The sequence below is a fragment of the Coturnix japonica genome, chromosome 2 (assembly GCF_001577835.2).
Source record: "Coturnix japonica isolate 7356 chromosome 2, Coturnix japonica 2.1, whole genome shotgun sequence".
NCBI classification, from domain to species: Eukaryota; Metazoa; Chordata; class Aves; order Galliformes; family Phasianidae; genus Coturnix; species Coturnix japonica.
In genome coordinates this window covers 33226528-33234869 of record NC_029517.1, presented here as the reverse complement: position 1 = coordinate 33234869, position 8342 = coordinate 33226528, and positions in this window count along the sequence as shown.

Genomic DNA, 8342 nt, shown 5'->3' with positions numbered 1-8342 from the left:
AGGTGAGTCCAACAGCTGTGTTGCATTTGGGCAAGAGAGTATAATGGTTCCTGGCAGTTTAATGTAGGAACTTTCCTTCTGTACCCAAATGTGGGAATGTTTTCAATGCTGGTCAGTGCACTGAAGCAACTGGAAAACCAAGAAGTCTGTCAGCATTATTGAACATTTTATCTCCAGCTATAAATAATCTCCAGTGCTGCAATAATAGGCCTCAAAATTTAAGCCAAATAATTCATCAGGGTAATAAAAAACTCTTCCTAGGCCTGACAAAATCAGTGCAGGCCCTTCTTTACGTGACAGAATGCATATTTATATATTGGGTACTTAGGACGTCACCAAAAATTGGCCCTGATCCATACATGCTCAGAAACACTGTAAATTTCAATGACATTTTTATAAGTTCAGTGGTAAAGTTTCATGCTCTGGCAGAGTATAATAGAAATTTTGACTGATAAATAGTCAATATAATGTCCCTAATTAAGAAAGAGTGGAGAGAAGTGATTGGGACAATTATTTCTTGTTATTTAACCCCCTTGATGCCTGACTTGACTTACTTAGATCTTTTTAAAGGTCAGAGTTATTAACCATGTGGAAAGGGCAGTGGGTTAAGAAACAACTGTGACTCCATGAAGACAGATTAAGTGAGACTAAATTAGCAGTATTTGGGTAAGTTCTTTATTAGACAAGGATAGAATCATTGTTGCAGAATGGATTATTTGACATAATGCTCTATTATGAGGATTCAGAAAACAATTTGAGAAGAAATTGGCTGAAGTGAAGATGTTAGGGAATATAGTATAAAGAGTTATTAAAGTGAGGAGGGAGGGTAAAACTCCATTCCTCAGGAGCAATTTAAGTTTGTAACTGGTTTCACTGGTGATTTTGTACATGGGAAAGATCACGTGCTCTTGGCTGTATCTGATAACATATGTTAGGAGCTATCAAGGAGAGAAGAACAAGATTTTTTTCCAAAAGAATAGAATGGCTTTGAGAACTGATGTAACAGAAAGGAGATGAAATCATTAGGAAAGAAAGGGCAGATGATGCATTTAGGAATTAATAGTAAGTAACTCTAAGAACTCAACTTTTCAAAATAGCTGGAGAAGGTAACAACCTCAGTATATTATTGCAATGAATTATGAAGTTGATACAGATGCTCTTAAAAATGCAAATCCTTTAATTGAAGTATGTTCCATGTTATTAAACTGTAAACTAAAAAGTCTATAGTTTGCTAATTTCAGAGAATCATTGATGAGGAACAATTAAGTTTTTAGAAAAGATTAAATTTAGGCAAAAAAAAAAAAAAAAAAAAAAAAGACGGAAAAGGAATAACTGCCAGATGAGAGAAAATATTATGATTCTTATATGTCTAGAATAAGATAGGGGAGGCTGAGGCAGAAAGAGAGTCAACTGATCCTTTTGTATCCTGGGATGTAAATGACAATTGTCAGGAAAAGGAGGGTACTCAAAAAGTTGTTCAAATATGAGCACACGAATAATTGTATGTAGACTTGCTAGTGAAAATCAGTTGGAATTTAGATCTTTGCAAATGTTAAAATATAGAGTAAGTGTCAAAAAGATTTTGAGGAGACAAAAACTGAGGTGCTTCTTAGATGGTCCCTGTTCTAGTTATAGATCTGCAGGCAGCACTTGCTCTGCCAGCAGCTGATGACACGATAAGCCAATCAGCGGATTTTCTGTTTTCTCTCCATTGGTATACTTAGCGTTCCTCCATATAATGTTAGCAACTACTTTATGACCTGATGAGTAAAATAAAGAAATATGTTAAATATAAGGGCTAGCATTTCACAGGAAAATGACTTCTTAATCTCACCAGCACATATTTCACCAACCTATTTGCAGTCATTTTTAAATAACAAAGGATCAAGGAACATTCAGACAGAAAATTAAGTGTTCCAAATATGATTGGAAGTAAATATGTGCAATGGTGGCTTATTGGACTTGGTACATTAGTTGGAAGAGACTGTGACATTCTTGTTGAAATAGGATTCAGACACAATCTAATGTCAAAATATATCTATCATGCTCTGTTATTAGTTCATGCTTTTTAAAATTCAGACAGATGAATGAAAATATTTGACAGTGTGTACAGGGGAAAAAATGGCTTTAGTTCACTGAATTTTTAAACATATATCATGTTCAGAAACCACACTTAACGCAACTAAGTCTCTTCAGTGTTGCTTGTCTTTTGTCTTGGGCAAGGACTGTTCTGGGACTTTATGGCTGAGCATCCCAGAAGAGTCCTACAACAGAGTTCTTGTAACAAAATGAGAAGCTGAAATCAAAGTGCCAGACCTCTTAGTTTCTCTCTCATTTCAGACTACTCAGCCATGTTGCAGAATCCTATGAATTACATTCTTCAGTGTCTGAGCACTTATACATTTTATGACAGTGCCAAGTGCTTAAGAACCTATTCAGGAAGCAGTGGAGTTATTAAGTTAGGCAATAAAATATAGATATTATTGAAATTATTGAACTGATTATTTGTTGTTTGAATCTTAGCAATTAGTATATGGTTCTGGCTTTAATTAAGTAAATATATCGCCATGTGACATCCACCTGTCTTTATTATTAAAATTTGTCATATTCCAAAAGTCACTGAAAAAAAAGGAATTGGGTGTAAGTGTTATGCTTTGCTTTAGCATGCTAAAATTACTTTTCTACTTTACATTTAGCCCCATATTTTGTTATAGGAGGGGGGAATTTGAAGCAAATATTCCTCCTCCCCCCAAAAAACAAAACAAAAATAACAAAAAAAAAAACATCTAACAACAACAACACCAACAAAGTCAAAGGAAATGGAAAGGTTCAGTGTATTATTAGCTGATTTGGAAAAGACTTCCACACAAAACATATTCCAAAATATTGTACAGAATAAAAAGCTTTGTGTAACTATAGCACAAAAAACACAATCCAAAATGTTTTGGCTAAAAAAGGAAGCCTTCTGTTTTTCTTACATCTGAGGCCAAAGCAATTTTAATTTCTGACTTCTTAATTAATGTTAAATACAGTTCAGACTGAGTTTCTCATCAAACAAATATTGCAACATTTGTAGAATTACAGTTATTTTGTTCATTGTCTCATTTTTAATTTCATCATCCTGAGTATGAGAGCTGTTAAATTCAAAGATTATGCCATCTGTTAATGGAATTCTCTGTTTCAGAGCTGTGAAAAGCATGGCTGATAATTTTGTTGTTTTACTATGATTTGGCCACTTCTTACTCTGTTCTCTTTACTTGTGCTGTGCTGGTGCCTAGATAAAGTGTGATTTAAAAAAAAAAAAAAAGTAAGAATTGTGCTTTATGCTAGAGAGCTTTGCAATGTTTTGTGAGAAAAGAAAGAGGCTGGCAGGCTGGGATATGAGATTCAAGTTCATCTGTGTCTTCTGTCTGGAGACCTGAACTTATGTTAGGACTTAGGGAAGACTCCAAACCTCCAAAAAGGAAACTTTACATGTCAGAAATGAATCCAATCTAAGTGAGCATCTCATTATTTCATGATATAGAGCAGCTGAGGTGAAGTCCAAATTGTAATGGGACCCACTCATAAAACTGAGTCTTATGTATATAAGACATGTGTAAGATACCCATGTTTCTAAATTTGGTTTTAGTCTCAGAGTGGAGAATATTTTTACAGTGGAGCCAAAGTTGGCAGCAGACCTAGCTGGACAAGGCCCTTACCAACAAGGGGCTTGATCTCACAGTATGTTGAGTAGAGCAAGTCTTATGTCAGTAATCAAGTTAGGTGATAGTCTACACTTCTTCAGACCACTCTGTAGAGATGAAGCACAAACCAAGCAGGGTCAGCAAGGCAGAGCCTTGAGCAAGGTGTAATGCCAAGTATAGGCAGACAAATGTAGACTATATTCTAGATGTCCTCAAATGCAAGAGTTTAAATTCAGCTCCCAAGCCAAGAGGCCCAGGCAAGGTATCTTAAAAATTCTTCTTTTTAAAAAACAGCTCAGCTGTTTCCCAGCAGTGTTATCCAAGTTATATGGCTTTGCTGTTTTAGACCTGACTTTGGTTGCAGGTGGCTGGATCTCTGGGAAGGGTAGGAGTAGTCTGCAGATTGTTGTTGTTTACTGGGCACTCTCAACATCACTATGTGTTTTGTAAATTTTGTCTCTAGAAATTACATACTAGAAGGAAATAAAAAAGCAGGAAAGGAAGGACACTCATTTTTAAGTAGGATCATGAATATGGATGGAACAAAGATGATCAAACCTTATTCCAAACAATCATTTCAGTGAAAAAAAGAGTCTTCACAGCAAGGGTTCATGATGCTAAATCAGGGTAGATGAATTGTGTAGCAAATACAGATGCTTGATGGAGACAAAAGAAGTAAATCTTATTAAGAGCAAATAATATCTGGCATATAGAAACTTTCTCAGAAGAGCAGTATGCTTTGCTTACTTCCAGTACATCAAGAAACATAGTTTACCACATTTCTTACCCTTTTCAATAATTCCTGTATTGGGAGTGTTTTAGCACTTTATCAGAAGTCAGATACTTACTCTCACTGTGCAAAGAAGCAAAGATTTCTTTTTTCACAGGGGTGAGGATGAGTGGGAGTGGGAAAAAGAGATATTTTCACAAAAGGATATTTGATTTGAAAGTTCATGAAGATATTCTTAGCTGGTGTAACTCATCATAGCTTCATTGTTCATCTACAGCAAGACCTGGTGGCGGAGATCTAGCACATAGTTTGGAACAAAAGTTTCATTGTTGAACAATAATCAGTGAGATGATTCCTGTTAAAATACTTATATTAAACTGTGAATATCCACCGTCTTACCAGAAATACCACAACCGCAAAAATATTCCATGAGAACTCCTTCCACTTCTGAACATCAAGCCACTACAGATGAAATCCTTCAGACAGGGAAGAATGACTTTTTGTCCCCAAAAGCATAGCTGTAAACAGTTGGGTTTTTTTCTGACAAATTTTAAGTAGCTTATAACTATTTTATATAATCAGTAGGTACCAAGTATCTCAGGATTTTTGGCTTGCTAAAGTACTGAGAATGGAACCTTCCCCACCCAGAATCTCCTGAATACTACTGGCTTAAATATTTTCATATGACCAAAGAACAAATTTGTGTGTCCAAGAACTGCTATGCAACAAGCTGTTCTGTGTGCTCTTGCATTCACTTTCTATTCTGTTAAATAATAAAATAAAATAAAATAAAATAAAATAAAATAAAATAAAATAAAATAAAATAAAATAAAATAATAAAATAAAATGTTGAAGAAAAAGAAGAGGTATGTTAAGGTTATTGTTTACAAGACCAATAGAATTCAGTGGAAAAATCAGTGAAGAGATGGAGAACAGACAGAAGAAATGGACCACTTGTGGAAGTTATTTTTGCAAATTAGGGAAAGCAGGAGGGAGATTGTTTTGTATACTAACCATTCCTCATGTTGAACATTCAACAGAAGCATCTGCTATTAAAGGCAGATTATGAGGACATGGTATGTTTGGTTTAAGGAGAATGAGGCCCAGTCTTGGAAACTATCTAATGACTGAACTGTTGTGAAACTGGTGAGTAGACACCAGTTCCTGGGCTTATGTAATACAATGACTAGCAGACTCAACCCAATATAAATTGTTTTATTGCCCAGACAAATTTTCTATGCAAATTACTTGAGAAGGAAATTAATACATTTACAATCAAATTACTTCTCTTTCCCCTGAAGAACTTATCTCTGTCTTCTCACTGTGCTTTAAACTCCCCATCAGCTTTCTGTTAGATTTTGTTGTATTGTTTCTTCAACTTCCTCTAACCTCTTTGAAAATCAGAGAGGTAAAGTATCCATATGGATAATGACACTGCTCAAGACAAATTTCTGTGCTGATAATTGTTGCTGGCCTGGGAATAAAAGGCAAGTCAGTAGGAGGGAAATATTTCCTGTCATAGTGTACAATGTATAATTAAGAACCTGCATAGAGAAAATAGGTGGAAAATGCAGTGTGTGTGTGTTTCCAGATAGAAGATATCACAAACTGATTCCTAAGACAGATATTATATTGTTGAATTTAGTTATTATAACACCCATATTATAGATGTGTGTCTTGGGGTGAAGGTCAATTCACCAGGCAGAACACCCTTCTTGCCTAGTAGACAGTCACATCATTGGCTGACCAGGATGCTGAACAGGAAGCATATTGCATGTGTGTGAACTATTAGGAAGTGCATTGGGTGTTATATCAGTATGTATAGATGCAGCTTCCATTTGTTTTAAGTCAGGCCTTTTATGCCATATTGAGCCTATATTCCTTCAAACTGGCATTCTGAAGTCTGGCATAGACTACCATTAGGCTTAGGTGTCAGTATTGTCAATACCTATGTTGCAGAACATGATGCTTTACAGAGGGAAATGTAGACACTTGTATGATTCAAGCATTTATGGAGCTAGAGAAGGATTTTTCTTGGATCAAAATACTCAGTTAATTGTTGCCAAACTTCTGTTCAAATCTCATGTTAAATATTTAGCTCCTCTTCTTTTTGGATGACACTGTCATGGCCTAGCTGTTAAAATCTCCAGAGGCTTAGACAGTGTTACTCATAAGACTCTTCACAAACTATTAGAGAGAAGAGGGGGGTGACCACAGTATGAGACATCACAGATGTCCTTCCCGTGGGTGTTCAGAAATGAGACTAGAGTGGCCGGCATGCATAAATCAATAATTCATCTCTGCCACTGCAAGTGTGTTCAGAGGCAAAGAAAGGACTGGAGAACTTTTATCCTAGTTTGCTCACAAATCACTTTAATTTGACCAAAACTGCATGCAGATTTAAAGCTAAGATAAGCAAGACAGCAAATGATTTAATACATATGAAAAAAACTCAAAGAAATGTAAAACTCAAGAAACTTAGCCTTGCAATTTCCCCATTTATTCAAGTGAATGTGTTTCTGCCCAGTACTGATCTGTACTAAACACAGACATAAGATGTTGGTGGCAGTCTCCCTGAAATTAATACATTTCCTTAGTTTTATTACCTCGTGATTTATTTTTCACTGCTCATTCTATGTTCTCCAGTTTAATTGCATTGTGGCAAGCTTATCTAGTTCCACTTTTTTCTGCAAAATGGAGTTGGTCCACTACTCAGAAAAGATCTACAGTACCTTCCTTAACTTTTGGAAATTCCATGGAGGAGAAAGGTATTTGGGTATCTGGTCAGATTCTAGGTCTGCAGAATATTTGTATTTTTGTGTTTTTACATAGTGGTGTGTGATGGGTAACTTTTCAAGGAGCTTTTGAGATAATGGAGTAATAACAACTTAGAAACTTCATGCTTTCATGACCTTGGTCTAAAGTACCTCAAACCGGTGCAGTTGTTTTCAAAGTAAACATATGAGGCAGCACAACTGCTGCTATCCCACAGGGATTCAAGAATGAAAACAGCTCCAAGCTGGGACTACAGACAGAACGTAATTAGACTTTATTTTCTCCCACAAATATAACCACTTCAACCTCAATTCCCTCTTCAAGTACCACTTAACTCTAAAGATGCCAGAGGCCTATCTATACAGCAGTCAACAATACTACATCATTAAACTGTAGAATAATTTGGACCACTGGAGGTCATCAAACCCAAACTCAAATCAGGATTAACTTCCAAGTTAGGTAAGGTTGTTCAGTGCTTTGTCCAATTGAGTTTTTAAAATCTCGGAGTTTGAAAGTCCATGAAATCTCTAGGCCACCTGGTTCAGAGCTTAACTATTGTAAAACTTTTATTTATAAATCTCTAACTGATGAAGTTTTGCTTCCTTGCATTTGATTTTGTTGAACTTCAAGAAGTAGGTGACAGTTTATTTTTCTTATCTATGAATGTCCCTTTTGAGAGAGTATCTTACCCTCCAATTTAACAGTCATTGCCCTCTCATCCACCCCACAAGCTTCCATAGATTGCTTTAAGTGTGATTATCCATACCACTACTGAAGGTAATAACTGATAAATTGTATTGGTCTCAGTATCAGTTCCTGAGGACATTGACTCAGGACATGTCAGTCCATCAAGTCTGATTAAATAATCTTATTTTAAAGTTTGTATGAAGTCTTATAAAGTCACAGCGAATCAGATTGCCTTGTTCAGAGCCAGTCATTTAATAATGAAAGGCATTCAGGCTGGTCAAGTAAAATTTGTCCCAGACTATTGTCCCAGAACATGCTGACTGTTCTCAGTTACATCATTCTTAAGAGTCTGTGATGCTCAACCCATAACGTTCTCTGGGGTCTTGGACAAGATGCTCTGAGTTTTAACTACCCCTTGTTTTTTCTTCCTGTGATGATGACTCTTTTTTTTTTTTTTTTTTTTT